At 45.2% G+C, this 16435-nt stretch overlaps 1 protein-coding gene across 1 annotated transcript in view; it reads right to left on the bottom strand.

The window, feature by feature from the left end:
* LOC138303865 (targeting protein for Xklp2-B-like) overlaps positions 1–14840 on the bottom strand; it is a 63763-nt gene extending 48923 nt beyond the window's left edge. Inside the window, exon 1 of the mRNA XM_069243365.1 lies at positions 14788–14840. The gene's annotated coding sequence lies outside the window, so the exon portion shown is untranslated. The remainder of the gene's footprint in view (positions 1–14787) is intronic.
* Positions 14841–16435: the final 1595 nt, after the last annotated feature.

The raw sequence follows: 16435 nt of genomic DNA, 5'->3' as shown, positions 1-16435 counted from the left end.
ATTGCCTTCTATTGGGTATCTCAGTCAAGAAACTGGGCAAACATGTCCACCTTTGCTACTATAGACAAGTCCAAGTTTTGTTTGAAAAATATTTTCTTCTCAGGTTTTTGGCAGGGCAGACAAAGGAAGGGGTCTCTTTGCCGGAGGCTACCCGTCCAGGGGCCAGCCCCCCCATAGATGCACCTTCAATAAAGGCTCCCAGCAAGAATATCATCAAGACTATTAACCCAATTTCTCAGGGAAGCATTTTCAATTTTGGCCTTCCTCCCATAGGAGGCAGACTGGCTTAGTGTAAATGCTTGGTTGCCCCTCACCTCAGATACTTGGGTGATTCAGGGTTATTCCATAGATCTGTATCAGATTCTGGTGCAGTCCTGTCTGCCCAACCCTCTGTTTTTCACAGAAACAGTTTCTACTAGTTCAAAAAGTGCAATTGCTTCTTTCAACGCAGGCTATTAAGCAAACTTCACTCGGCCCTTCAGATTTCCTTAGCACCATCTGCATGGTTCTCAAAAAGGACAAAAATTTCATCCAAAAATTTCATCCAGTCATCAATCTGAAGATTTAACAATTTTGTAGTTTATCATTTCAAGATGGAAACTGTTCATCTCAGAGACCTACTCCTTTGGGACGATTGGTTAATGAGCTTGGATCTTTAAGATCCTGGGCTGTTCCAGTTCAACCATCTTACAGGAATTATCTTAAACTTCAGTGGGGCCAATCTTTTTTCTGCTTCAAAACTCTCCCTTTCGGCCTCTCGAGCCCATTGGTGTGTTACCAAGATGCTCAAACCAGTAATAGCCTCTCAGGTCGTTAGTCTCATTGTTTATCTAGACAACATTTTGATCATGACAAGACAAACTATCTCCTCATTTGCATCTGTGTCAAGAACTTCTATTAAGACGACATTTCCCCAATTTTCAAAATTCCTCATTCTTTTAGGGCATTTGGAATTTCTGGGCTTCGTAACAGACACCTACGCTTTGATTCCCCAACTCCCACAACAAGAGATTGCCTTAATCAAAAAGTTATGTCACACCTTAGTACTTCCCCCATTGTTGCCTCAGATCTATGGCTCTGCTATTGGGTTTGCTAGATTCCTCCATTCAAGCCATCTTTCCTGGTCCACTCCATTATCAGGCCTTACAAAGATTGAAGATTCTTCATCTGTGCAAGGGTCTGGCTTACTCAGACCCAGTAAGCCCAGAGAAAAACTCCTCAGGTAGCTCAGTCACTTAAACGCCTAGAATAGGAGAATGATTTTCTCCACTGCCCCAGATCTTGTCTTAGAAGTAAAGTTAGACAGGATAGGGTGCAAATTGTGGTCAAATCTCGACTGGAGGTACATGGTCTCTTCAGAAGTCATCCTTGCACATCAACTGTTCAGAGAAGCTTGTAGGTTCCTTTGCCATCCATGCCCTTATAAAAGAGTAAAATGGACAACCTGTCGGTCACATACATAAACCATCTTCGAGGTAAAAGGGCCAAACCTCTGGCAATTCTTGCCAAGAATCTTTGGTAATTTTGTCTCCAAAGCAACATTTGTCAAAGCGAAATGTCTTCCAGGCAAATTGAATGTGGTGGCCAACTGGTTGTCAAGACATCTTCAGGATTCAAGCGACGGGAAGCTTAATCCTTCAGTATTCAATTGTCTTTCTTCAATCTTCGTAACTTTCAATAGATCCTTTTGCCTCCCATATCAACTCCCAACTCTTCATTCTTTAGTTGAGACCATATCCCTTGGCTCACGCTGTATATGCGTTTCTCAAGCCACGGCCCCAGTCCCTTCTTTATGCGCCCCCTCCCTCCTTTTCATTGGCCAAGTCCTCACAGAGGTTTGCAAACAGTCATCTTTAGTTCTGATCACCCCCAGTTGGCAGGCTCAACTTTGGCATCCAACACTGTTGCAGCTAATTTTGGATTTTCCAGTTTGGATTCCTCCCTTAACCTACTTGCTTCTCAACCCTCAGGGTCTTTGTCACAACCTCATTCTAGAGGACCCCCTCTTCCCGCATGAAGGATTTCAGGGTTTTCTGGAGAAAACCAGGAATTTCAGAGGACGTTCTCTAGCTTGCTCAGCAATCTTGCAATCCCCTGACACAGCAAACATCTACAAGTCAGCCTGGCTGGTCTGGTGTTTGGACAAGGATTCTGATCTCCTTTCAGCAAGTGTGACTTTGGTGGTTAATCTCCTAGATTTTTTGGCCTCACAAGGAAATGCCTACTGTACCACTAATACCTACAGATTGGAGATTTCTACCAAGCATGTTAGAGTAGACTGACGACCTATCGGAGAGCATCCTCTGGTACAGTGCCTTTAACAGGGAGTAGTTTTGCTAAACCTGTTCCCAAGTATAAAACCATGAGGGAAGTCAATTTGGTTTTACATAGGTTTTCATAGATAGTAAATGCTAATCGCTCTCAAACACTTATCTGCAAAGTTAACTATGCTTTTGCTCAAGTGTTTGAAACACTAGATTTTTCTTCATTACACTTCCCTAGGTGTTTATTTTCAAGTTACTAGACCCACTAAAATTAGCCTAATGATAGTACATTACCCATCTTTCTCTTCTCAACATAAGTTGTGTTGGCAATTGTCTAACAGCAGATCTCCCAACTCCTCATTTCCTTTCAAAAGCCCCCACAAGCTTGTTTCCGCTCCCACCTTGGCCCAATAGGTTAGATGGATCATGTCCTTGGCTGTCATTAGCACAGATTCATTTGGTGGCCATCCAGCCAGAGGGGCTATGGCCTCTAGGGCTTTCTGGGAAGGTGTAGGTTTACATGATATTCTCAGGTCTGCAGAATGGTCAAACAATCTGTTTAGAACTTTTTATTGTAAACCAATTGCTCATCTGTCTGAATCTGCTATATCATTGCTTTGAACAAGCGTATATGAGCTTCTGCTCTGGTGTCAGAAAGGCTAGATTTTTATTAAAGACTCAGGCAAGTATTATACCATCCCCATTTCATTAACCCTCCGTAGTTCTATTTTTCTGCAGTGCCAGTGCCTCCAACCAGTATTAGTGCATCAATTTAGCTTGCCCAGAGCTTTTCCTTGAGATTACTCCTTGCAGATTTCATTCCCCACTCCAGAACTTCGGAATTTGCTTCCTCTTATCATGGATATCTTCAAAGATTGAGTAACTTATTACTAATAGTTCTGCTCTAATTTTGCTCTCTGGGTCTCATCTTGATTGACTCAAGAAAAGAGGAATTATGCAGAGTTCTGCCTGAAGCAGACAATGCAAAATACAGGCTTCCTTGACATTTGTACCTTGCAGCCCTAAAACCAGATTAGAAATAATTTAATAGCTCACTATTGTCATAATAGAAATCTAGTGGAACAGTATTTGGTGGCATCCAGTTTTTTTACCTTGTTCAATGCCAGATGAATGAGGAATATGTAATGTCCCTAGCACCTAAATTGGCCACTGACCATAAGGATGGAGTTGAAACAGGGCCTGGCCACAAGTCATTTGGGGAAGGTGGTTGACTATTTATGGTAATAAAATATTACTTTACATTTTTTTTTAAACACTAGAAATTTACTGAAAAATGTAAGCTTTAACATATGGCGAGGTGAAATGTTAAAAAACAAAGTGAACTTTTAAACTGTAAAAACCACAGAAATTCATTGGTTACAGCTTAACTGTCTCCAAGTTGTCCTAAGTAACTAACTCATGCCCACACCATGCACTGCCATTTACCCCAAATGTGACATCACTACAACATTAGCAATGAAATTAGTTATGAGAATACTGCATGGCGGGGTGTGAGTACACACACAGGCTGGTTTAAGAGTACCAAAGGGTACTCCACATACCTCGTAGAGGCTGTCCACAGCCTTTGTTATGGAAGGTTAGTAGCAGATTGCAACATGCACGAAATATACACACTATTATGAATATATGTATGTTTCGATTTATGTGTATATATATATATATATATATATATATATATATATATATATATATATATATACACACACACACACAAACGTTTACAGGCCTCAAAAATTATAAGTTTGTTACTAGACCTGCAGGTCAAGTAACCTGAATAATCTACTCAACCTAACTAATGTACTTGACCCATAAACTGGTCACAAATTGTGTGACCTGAGGCAAATATTTTAGTTTACAGAGTCTCCTTTTTCTTCATTCTCACATACAAGTACACCTTCAAATATGTGAGCTCAGCATTTCTTAAAAAAAACTTTTGTTCGAGTAAACAGACTAAATGTTTGCGTCATGTATAATAAGAATCTAACCAAAATACAGGGGACACATGATCTAAATCTTGCCTCTTAGTTTACTAATAGCATTTTCCTCAGGGTATGAGTTTCTCAGTTTGTTTAAACACTAATTTTTAAAAAATATATTACTAGAGCATGATGTGGCAGCACACTATCATTTACAGAAAGTAACTTTCCAAGAAATGTCCAAAAAAACATTCCACTAACATGCAGCTTTACTGATAAAACTATAGTTTATTAAAAAATGATCCGTGACAACTGGGTTTCAGAAAAAATGCATCCTTTGCACATCACTAAGCAAAGTGTTGTGTTTTCATTTTTTTAAATAATTTATCACACAGAAGTACAGAAAATGGTCTTTCACAAATGCTGAAATATATTTTGAAATGTTTGCACACAGCATTTAAATAACTTTGTTCACCTTACAAAATCCTGGAACTATGCAGTCAGAAGGAAAGTTAATTGGAAGACAAACTAACTGAGTTTTGACCTGTCTCTGAACACAGAGCAATGTGACAAGATTTAAAGGTATCTTTACTGCTCCTTCACTTTCTGAAGTAACAAAACACCTGTTTTGTCAGCACGCCAGAAGGGGAGAGTAGCTCCAACAAATAGCTTGACTTGATAAAATATGACTTTCCATAGTGGGTGGGCAAGTAGATTTTGAGGCCTGAAGTATCTTCTCACAGAAAAGAAAAAAAAATGTCACAGGGACGTCATAGTTGGTAAATGGAATTAAAAAAATAAAAATAATTTTAAAAAACGAAATTCACTTAAAACAAATGTCACAGGGACGTTATAGTTAGGCTCACATTTTAAGCGCACCAAACCATAGAAATTCACATGTTATAGTTCTCAAGTAACTGACTCACGCCTCCGCCATGCATTTTTTTCTTCAAAAATTTTACTGCAAATATTACATTGATATCATCAATGATGTTATCAAAGATGTCATGAGTGCAGTTATATCTGGGGTAATTTGCAGTGCATGGTGAAGGTGTGAGTTAGTTACCTTAGGGCACGAGTTACAGTTACTTGAGTAACTAATGTTCCTGTAACTTTTTTTCCAGTGAATTTCTAGGGTTTAACAATTTTCATTACTATAAGTTAATATATCTCCCCCTCCCCCCCCCCCGCCCCCGCCCCCGCCCCCCTCTTTCTGGACCAAGATCTAACTTTGTCAAATTTGGTGCAATTTCATCCAGAGGTTTGGGCACTATCGCTGTTCAAAATCCCTAAGAGAATTAACATGGGAAACGCTCCTTTTTTCACTCCCTAAGCACCCTATGACTGATTACCTGAAACTTTCCAGACAGCAGGTGATTTAACTCAAATTTCTGGGAAAGTTTTGAGAAGATTCATCAAGCAGCACCAAAGAGAGACAACAGCAAAAAAATTCTATAAAAACTAGGCCTTAACTGTAGCTACCTAGTGGACACACAATACGTAAAATTGTATTTCACATGCTGGGGATCATGGCAACTAGTGAGGAGCTAATGCACCCAAGGAGGAAACAGCCCAAATGAAAAACAAATAAGTGAGAATGAAAACCTGACCATAAAAAATATAAATAAAAAAGTCATGTACTGCGAGCGCTTCGAGTGCTAACTGCAGGGTTTGTGCACCTGCTCTGGGCATTTAGCTGTTTCTTGTTCCCCACGCAAGACCTTCAGTGAAGGCTGGTAGAATGGTCACTTCTAAAATTATTTGAGACCCATAGTTGTCTACCAGAGAGCCTTCACAAACCCACACAAAAAAGTGTAACCAAGTACTTTGGGTGTTGAAGGAAGATAGAAACCCAATATGTTTAGAAGTGCAGTATAAAACAGTAGGTAATATCTGACTTATTCAGTGCCCTTAGAACTGCAAGATATACTGCATAATCTAAGTGTGTGGGTCAGAAATACGAGAGAAACCACTTATTTTACTAGGCATTGTTAGGTGCATTATTTTCACTCGTGTGAGGATAACAGGAGAGAAGGGCTTGACCAGGTCAGCGAGGCCACAGAAGTATACAAAAACATTATCAAATTATGCAACAGGTTCAACTAACATGACGCAAGATAATGGGTCCCTGGGGAGGGGAGGGGCTGCCGATTGAAGAGGGATTTTTGGTGAAGGTGGTATGGCCCAGGGCGGCGTTTGGGCTGTATTGGGGCATGAGCTCTGGTAGAGTGAGAGGAGGCATTTCTGTGACAGGACGGTCGGGTTGTCAGGCCAGAGTTGTAAGACATATGGCCGACGACCTGGTGCAGCAGGTGCTGCTATTGTTGCAGGAAGCTGGGTGCATGGAACCCGTGCAGGAAGAGGACCTGTCAGCGTTGAGCCTGGCCAGGAAGGAGTCGCAAGGCATCGCAGCTGCAGTGTGGGTTTGTTCCCCACTGCTGCGCGGGAGGAGCATCGAGGCCCAGCTAAGGTGGGGGGGGGGGGGGGGGGAATGTGCGCCCAGTGCTGAGGCTGGTCAGAGGGTCACAGGAGCGCACAGTGGTTCCCCTCAGCTGGAAGACATGCCGAGGAAGACTCGGCATGTCGAATACACACTGCCGGTGAGCTTTATGGCAGGCAGCGCTTGGGAAGGACGCCTGGGCGCAGCCTGCATGTCAGCATGGGAAGGGAGGGTCCGAGCAAGCTGGGAAAGCCCAGTCCCTGCCAGTCAGCAGCACGAAGTGTGGTGAGGGTGGGCAAGGGAGCTGGGAGAGATTCAGGGGTGGGGGTGGCAGGGTGCAAGGAGGCATGGGGGCAGCTCAGGACCTGTGTGGACAGGGTTTAGAGATGTTGCTTGTGGGGGAAGGGCAGAGGAAGAGGGAGGGGTAGGCAAGTTTGGTGGATCAAGATCCTAGTATCCAAGAAGTGACCAACTATGTTAGTCTGGAATGATGGTGAAAGTGACCGGAGAGTGGGGTGGGGGGAGCGAGTGAGGAGAAGGACAAGAATGGTGATGAGTTGCTCACCGCCTATGCAAGTAAGAGTTCCTGAGCAGGTATATGGTTCTCGGAAATGGGGGTCTTCCGAGGACAGTGCAGTGGGGGGCTGGGGAGGCTCAGCCACTGGTGACCACGGGGGAACAGAGCAATAGCAGTGGGAGCTCAGGCACAGTATATCGCAGGGTGAACAGTGGACTCGTTTACTACCGGCACATAAGGCCTGTTTTGGCAGGAGGTAGCAGGGCAGAGCAGTGATGACCCAGGTGAACATGGTGCAGCTTGGCAACCCAGGGGAAAGAAGGTGGGGCCACAGGTGGCCAGCTGGATGGCCTCACCAGAGGAAGGGACGAGGCCAGTTAGGGCCACAGACGCTCCCCGGAGACAGTGTGACATTGGGGGTTGTGTGCCCACCAGCGTCACTTTTTTAAGGGGGCAGCGTCCTGGCACGTCAGGAGGCTATAGAGCGCTGATGGAGGCCCCTACAGCGAGGTCAAGGGACGATAAACTGGGCCAATGGGTAAGCAAGGGAACTGTTGCCTGGGGCCAGGAGGTGGTGGGGAGGATGAAGGCGCATCAGGGGAGACTTCAGAGTTGGACTTTGGGGACGAGAGTGTTGAGGAAGGGGAAATCTTGGAAGGGTTGGGGCAGGAGGAGCAAGATTGGTGGGGAGGCCAGCAGGCGAGAGGGGCACCCTTAACCCTGTTGATCAGCTATTTCAGGAACCCCGGACAGGATGAGTGCAGCCAGACGGAGGCACCCAGGAGGGAGCCCAGCTGATAAGGCAGAAGGCATGGGAGCGGCTGCCGTCCTTTATGCCAGGTAAGGGCTTGCATGGCAAGAAAGCGCACGGGGTTTCGGTGGCCACTGAGGCAACAGATGGTGTGGGCCTTGGGTAGGCTTGGTTGGTAAAAGGTGTTTATGTAGCAAACGTGGCGGTGACAGACAGCGTGGCACTGGCTATTGAGCAAGGGGAGGAAAGTGTGACAAACCACTAAGGTAGGAGAAAAGACAGGTCATGAAGGGAACGAAATTGCCCTATATGGGCAAAGGCACTGGGGGTGCACCTCATGCAGGCAATGAAGGACAGGATATGGAAGTGAGAATGTGGAAATTTTAAAATTGCTACACAGGGAAGTTAGTTCGAAGGAGGGCTCCAAATACGAAATGAGTTTGCCACGCCTCCGAAGGTGCTCGTCACCATCGAGACTTGGACGGCTGCCTTTGATTTTTGTGAGCGTTTATTGCAAACGCTCTCCAGACAGGTCAGTGGCACTTTTTAAATATATGGCTATAATCCGCAAAGCGCAGATAAACTTTGGAGGGTACGCTTGGGTGCACTACGATGAGGAGTTCAGGACTAGAATGGCAGCTGACCTACAGGTTCAGTGGGCTGAGATACGCAGACCTTTGGCAACATACCATGGGCCCAGCCAAATTTGGGAGGACTGTTTTTACGGCTAGTGGACTCCACATTACCTATCGGCCCTTTTGGGAGCGTCCCACTGGAGGGGGGGGGGGGTAGCAGCAGCAGGAATCAGTCGTCCTTGTCCAGTAGCAGGACCACAAGGACAGGGGCTTGTTGGGATTACAAGGTATGTGCAATCACAAGTACTGTAAATTCAGACACGAGTGCTCTAGTCTCAGACTGCTACGGGCATCACAACCCATCTGTGCCGGGAATGGCCCAGGGACAGGCCAGCCTTGGGGGACAGCAGGCAGGGCCGGGAGGACAGAGAATTAGACAGTGACATGCAGGAAAGCCCGTACTCCAGTTAACATTGACAGACTGACATTTTGGTTACAGAGGTATGACAGGAGACAAGACGCTGACGTGTTGATGCAAGGTTTTACACCCAAGGTTTCAGACTGTACAGGATATACTGGACCGTGACTGCGTAGGTGGGCTCAGAACCTCAGATTAGCGAGAGGTAAGGAGGAGGTTGTTAGGCAAAAGCTGTAAAAGGAGGTGGCGGAAGGGCGCATGGCTGGCCCTTTTGCAGTGTGGACAATGCAGAACCTTATGTCCCGTATGGGGGTTGTGCCTAAGAAGGAGGCTGGACAATACAGGTTCATCCAACATCTTTCCTGGCTGAGGGGGTCCTCGGTCAAAGATTTCATACCTGAACAGCTGACTAAAGTTTGTGTCGGTCGACGTGACCACTGACATGATAGAGGCCCTGGGGCCACGGGCTCTGATGGCAAAAACAAATATTAAGTCTGCTTTCCGACTGCTGCTGGTTCACCCCCAGCATGGAGTTGTTGGGTATTCAGTTTCAGGGCTGGTGATATGTGGACAAGGCGCTGCTGATGGGTTGCTCCATTTCTTGCTCCCCGTTTGAATGCTTTAGTACATGTTTGCAATGGATCTTTACCACCATCACAGGGCATAGAGAAGTTACACATAACCTCAACTTTCTTTGCTGCACCAGCAGATTTTCCAAGGTGTGCAGAGGTACTGCAGCAACTTAAGGACATTTTGGGGAACCTGGGTGTACCCCTAGCCCCTGCAAAGACAGTGGGGCCCGTATGGCTTTACCATTTTTAGGAATTGAGCTGGATATGGTGACTGGGGCGGCACAACTACCGGACGATAAGAGGGTTGGGATGCTGCAGAAGATTCAGGACATGTTGCGGAAGAGCAAGGTAACAGTGATTGACGTACAGGTCTTATTAGGGCATCTTAACTTTGCTTGCAGGGTGGTGAGGGCAGGGAGGACGTTTTGTAGACTGGGTCTGGCTTAAGCAGGGCAGTCCCTGCCTCACCACCATGTGTGCCTCAAGGCAGGTGTGTAGGAAGACTTGCGAATGTGGTGCATATTTTTGGAGTCCTTTAACGGCATGCCAGGATTGGGAGTGGGATGCGCAGATTTTTTCAGATGCAGCAGGAGCCATGTGGATTTAGCATTTATTGGCAGGGCAGGTGGTGTGCAGCGGAATGGCTGGCAGATTGGAAGGATGGGGGAGCGCAGCATAGCTTTTGAGTTGTTTCCATTGGTGGTGGCAGTCTGTTTGTGGGGACATTTGTTGCAGCACAAGCAGGTAGTGTTTCGGGTGGGCAATTTAGCTGTTATGCAGATAGTTAGTAGGCAGTCTGCAAGAGATGTACAAGTTTTACAGTAGCCAAGGGTGTTTGTGTTGCAGTGCTAATGGCAGGACATTTTGTTTAGGTCGTGGCATGTTCCAGGAGTGAACAATGACATTGCGGATGCTTTGTCTCGTTCACAGTGGGAGAAATTCCATGGGTTAGTCGTGGACAAGGACCTTGGCAGGATGGAAATGCCAGACGCGGTGTGGAGCATAGGCACAAGAGGATGCTTCGTTTGCTGATTAATTTGTTGTCCCCATCCACGCAAAAAGGTTATGCAAGCGTGAGGCAAGAGTTTGAGGTCTGGAGCATGTAGGAGAAATCTTCATAGGGAGAGAGTGGAAGATGTGGTTCAATTTATAATGGGATTAGTAGACTGAGGACAGTCCAGGGTAACTATAGCAGGTAGGCTGGCGGCACTGGCTTTTATGGGAAAGCTTTTGTGGGGGTACCAGCCATCGGCTGGGGAGCTGGGTCAGCAGATTCTTGAAGTTTGGGCTAAGGACAGGGGCAGGAGAGAGGGAGGGACAGATGTCACTGGCCATGTTGAAGGACATATTGTGGGTTTTGAGAGACGTGTGTGTGTGGATGTGCGTAAAGCGCTGTTTAGGACCCTTATGGCTTGGATGTTTGAGGCGTTCTGGGTCTCCGAATTGTTGGGCTCTAGACGAACGGTGGGCATTACATGGCAGGATGTGCATTTCTAAAGGCACTGTAACAATACATCTCCCGAGTTCCAAGACTGACCAGTTAGGGAGAGGAGTTGATGTTGTCCTCCAGCAGTATCCTCGAAATGCCCCTAAATTCCTCAGGAAGCAATTGCAGGCGCACAGTGGGGCAAGGGGGGGGGGCGGTCTTCCAACATGCTAATGGAAAGAAGGTCACACCATACCAGCTTTTGGCTGTCACGAGGAAGGGCCTGACAGCGATAAGACAGGAGGCAGCACAGTTCAGAGCTCACTCTTAGGATTGGTGTCACCACCTAGACTGGAAGGAGTGGATGGGGCAAAGAGGACTTAATGGGCTTGGAGTGGTGGCAGTCAGACACTTTTAGGAGGTAAGTTAGACAGGGGCGGCAACAGGGGTCAAGAGTGATCTCAATTTTGTTTTTTTCCCCCTGCAGGTGTGGTGTCAGGTCCGGATGGGACTTTTCTTTCTATCTGGGTTGTGGGACATTCTTTCATGAAGTGCGCACAGCGGTAAAGGGGGTATGAAATGGCAGGAATTGTTACTGCGTTTACAGAGGTTGGCAGTGCGAGGTGTTTGTATGGACGTTTTGATTTTGCATGTGGGAGAAAATGACCTGGTGGCAAAAACGGGACTGGAAAAGTTTGTCCCTACCCACCTAGGGTAGGGACAACGTTTGGAGAAGGGACGTTATGAAATGGTAAGTGTGGTACAGGTCAGTTTAGAGGAGAACAGGTGCATGGGATTTGAGATATTGTATTTTGTCACTTGGAGCAGAGGCAGAGAGAGTTCACATGACAATCAAAATAGGTATGGATAGCGAACCCAGCAGGATACTTTCAGAAATAAAGGGGGGTGGACAACAGCAGGACAGAACAGACCGAAGGAAATTTGGCGTTCGCAGTTATGATACTTTACAAAGTCAATTGTCAGGGTGCATTAGGACCTGGGTAAGGAGACAAAACTGGTTTGACAGGGAAAACAGTATTAAAAACATGAATAGAGGAAGAGATGGCAGGGTTAAGATTAAAGGGAGGTGGTATGACAGGGTAGGGGAGGGGGGAGAATTTTGGATAGGTGATTTGGATGTATAGTGAGGTTTTAGTTTTGTAAGGCGAAGGCCAAGGTTTGGTTAATTGTAAGTGCACCTATTTCCAATAAAGCGGCCTTTTCCACACAGCAAAGGGTGTTGTGGCGTTGTTCCCTGTTCCCCAATGCAAATTATCTATGCAGAACTTCCTGAGGCAGTACGCAGTCACTTTTTTAATTTTAAAAAAGGACTGATATCTAAACAAATGCATGACCTCATTAGTAGCAGTGTAACATCCGAATACAGCAATAGAAACGTGACCAGTAAGCCTTTGCAAAGGCACCCATGTACAGAACGTTTAAAGATTTTCAATTTTGTGACCTAGGAAAATTTTTTTTTTAAATCTTGCAGTTATGCTGCAGATGGCAGATTATGTGGCAAGTACGAAACATGCTTAATCGTGAGGAAAAACTGCAGAATCATGCCGTCTCTTCTGCACCATTCAATACACTTCTGAGCCATTAACCTGAAGCCTACCCAAGCATGATATCAGCCCCACCTTCGTCACTGTTCTCGTTTCTGAATCTTGTGTGAGTTGCTGTTTCACAGTCCATGTTTGCCCTATGAATTCTGGAAACCATGGCCATACATTTATGATACAAGAAAAAGGACGGCAACACCAAGAAGCAAAGAAAAACCTGAATGGGGAGAGCCAAGGTAAACAAGCCTGGGAAACTCAAGTCCTCTGATTTGTACTTCAACAAACAAGATTTCAGGGCGTGAGGTGTATCGTCTGACAAGCTGCATCCGGAAACTACAGAAATGCCCCCATTTCACCCATCCAGCGAGTGTGGCTTTGGAAGGGTTTTAAATAGGCTGAATAAGACGGGCGACTCTAGAAGGGATATCGCCTAACTTCTTTGGAATGCTTGTCAAGAGGCAAGGCATACGTAATTAAGGGTGTGACCAAAGCAGTGAAATCCAAAGGGAGTCATCCCATCACCATTTGGGTGCCTCTTTGAGGGTCCGATTTGCAAAGCCCCACTGCAGTGGTGGCAGGATCTCCGCACTGCAGGTTTTCTTTGTGAATCGAGTCCTAGTTTTGCATTACTGCATCCAGATATATCATACAATAACAAATGCACCTAAAAGAAGCCAGACCTGTAGATTTTGCCAATGCTTGTTTGCAATATCGGACAAATGATTAACAAGGATTTTTGTTGTGAGTAGTCTGAACAGAAAATGTTTCAATTCTGAAAGAATGAAAACTTGAATTAAACATTTCTAAGGTCTGTGGAAAGGGTACAGGCCTTCAGAACAGTTGCAATAACTCATGTACTCTTCACATCACTTTCCTCTGAAGCCTCTGTGACGCATTCCGTTTCCCTACATAGCTTTCTGAAACCCTATATTTAAACATTTAAAACCTTACCTCTTTTGCATTCTTTTTGTTTTTTTCCTGCATGCACTTCCTTGCATCCCCTCTTATCATCCCACTACACACACTAAGCACCTATTCGCCTGTAAGCACTATATTTTCATTTACTTTTGTTTTGTAAATGATTTAACAGCTGAATACCTCCTTTACAATCTTGCTTAGAATCTCAATTACAACTGATATTTATGACGATTGCTCTGTCCGATCTGCAGATGAGATTGTATTCTGAACACGTTTATGCCCCCACTGAGAGAAACTCAAGTTTAGCTTCAACTTCAGGGCTCACAACGTTGCGTTATAAACAAGGCCGCTAGAATTATGCTTTTTGTCGGCCGCGCAAATTTATGCATAACTATAGATTTGTCACATTCGCCACTTAACCCATCAACTGCCTCAATCTTCAGATTAAAAAAAAAAAAAAAATCTACCTCAAACGGTTCAAAAGTTAATAAAAACCCAGTGTCAGTTTTGCAGCGCACTGGAAGACCCTTTGCAAAGTTGGACTGGTCATCTTTCTGTTGCTTATTACTATATTTGGGAGCTAAACTGGTACTAATGAGGTGCAACCAATGCCCGGACTGGTAATTTAAAAAATAATGAAACAATGAAATAAAACTTTTACAAAATATGCTTCATTATGTCACAATTCCAGTGGCCCTGGTAATAAGGACCCATCAGCAACCTCACAACAGATACCAAAGGCCATCCAATTAACATTACACTCTATCAGAGAGCAATTAAATGCGAGAAAAGAAAACTACAGAGAAAACGACACGATAAAGCGACACTCGGAGCATAAACAGGAGCTATGTCGCTGACGTGGGTTGCCTTAGTGGTTTGCATAAGGCATTTTTCATAAGTTGATAAAAACGTTTGTTGTAAAGTTAAGGGCGAAATATAAGGCCTATTTCAAAGTAGCTTTTAAATGCTGCCGGTCTAGAGCCGGGAGAGACCCGCCCGCGGTACAGCCCTGGGATCGAGAACTATTAGGGTGGCCTCCACATTCTCGTTTGACCCGAAGAAAACGCTACATGAGTTAAACTGACGAGAGTTGTAGGCCTCCCTGGAAAATGTGTTTGGCGGAATAACGACCTTATCCTAACCTCCGCCCACGCGCCAGCCTAACCCATCAGCCTTGTGCAATAGGGTGTGCGGGTCTTGTTCACAGCTGCCCCTGGATAGCAGGTGACGTTGTAAAGCCAGAACCCAGTCGCAGGAGACTAAATCTAGGTCCTAAAACGAACCCCTGACCCCCAACATCTACACCTGACTGTGTTATCCCCAAATAAGCACCCTACACCACCCCCATCCCATCCCATCCCATCCCATCCCATCCGCTCCGCCCACGGCGGTTTCCCGTTCTCTTACAGAGTTAAGGTCCTTCACGTTCATTGGTCGGTCAAACACACAGCGTTCGCAACTCTTACGGACGCTCGCGCCGTACTATTTGTAGCCTTCGGTACTTCTCCACCGGCCAATCGCTGTGGGCCATCAGCGCCATTTCCCATTGGACGGCCGACCGTGGAGGAGTAGTAAGCGTCTCTTATCTTCTTCCGAGCGCGTACTTGTGGGAAGGGAGGTACGGCCGTAGTACAGCAAAACTCAGTAAGTATTGACAAAGCCTCCCTGCCTTTTCCTGGGCGGTGAAAGCATTTTGCTGTGCTTTACCAACGCCCAGCATGGGCAGCGTCAGTTAAGCATCCTCCACAAGACAGATGTGGGGTCTTCTGCCTACCAGCCAGGAGCATTCTAATGTAAGCAGGGGTCAATTTGTAAAATAAAAAAGTAAAGAAAGTGAATGCATGCTGCCCAAAATCTTTCTTGAGAGGTGTGCCCAATTCTGCTAGTGGCACTACCCACTTCCACCCCTGGCACTCCACCACTGGACAGGATTCATGAAATAAAAATAGGGGGTGGGACTCTAAAAGGGCCTTGGCCTATGTAGTTAAGAGCATGGCTTAAACACAAGCTATATTTCTATGATTCCCAAAGTATGCTGGACATCCGATATTTTGACGTCTCCCTGAGATTTCAGTTATTAATTATTTACTGCCCATTATGCCTTCTGGCTGTAGCACAGCAACAAAGGACCTCCAATTCTGTCTGGGCATGCTTCTGTATGGTGCCCCAAGCTGTAGTTTAGCGTCTTTGATGCTGTTTGTACACTTCACCTCCTAGTGTTCTTTTTGTCTGCCTCTCTTCCGTTTTCTTTCTGGCACCCAGTGGAGAGCTGTTCTTGGGATGGAGTCTTGTTCTCTTCTGATGGTGCATCCTATCCATCGCCAGCTTTTTCTGATAAATACGGTGTCCAGGTTCTCTTGCTTACATCTGGTGAGCAGTTCCTGGTTGGAGATTGTTTATGGCTAGAACATGTGCAAGATTCTTCTCAGCTTACTGGTGTTGAAGACTGAGAGTTTGATGATGCCGCTTTTTTCATCTACTAGAATTTTGATGCATAGAAGAGTGTTCACAGAACACAGTTCTGGTAAAGCCTTAGCTTGGTGTTGATGCTGTGCTGAGGTGATATACATTTATTTATATTACTGCATCTATATGTATAATACAATAATATACACCTAAAACTATCCAGGACTACTGGCTATGTCAGTGGTTTTTAGCTGTTTAAGATAAATGAGTAGCAAATAGCAGCCATCATTTTGTTGTACTTTATTAATAGTCAAACTATTTCAATTCTGAAATGGTGAGTCTGTGAATTAAACATTACTGAAGGCTGCAGAAGGGGTAGTGGTCTTCAGAGTAACTCATTCACTCCTGTTACATTTACTGTATGTTAATCATGTACATCCTTTTTCTCCCCACATCTCCTCAATCTGCATATCTTATACCTCTTCTATTTTTTTTTTCAGCACCCTCTTTTTCACTGTCTCATGAATGCACTTTCTTGCATCTCATTCAGTTCACCAGCCCTCAAAAACAACACACCCACTCACCTGTAAGTGCTGCACTCTCTTTCACTTTCACCATGTCAATATTCTGATAGTTGTGTACCGCCTTC

The sequence above is a fragment of the Pleurodeles waltl genome, chromosome 7, assembly GCF_031143425.1.
Source record: "Pleurodeles waltl isolate 20211129_DDA chromosome 7, aPleWal1.hap1.20221129, whole genome shotgun sequence".
NCBI lineage: Eukaryota > Metazoa > Chordata > Amphibia > Caudata > Salamandridae > Pleurodeles > Pleurodeles waltl.
This window is presented reverse-complemented; position numbering and strand designations above follow the sequence as displayed.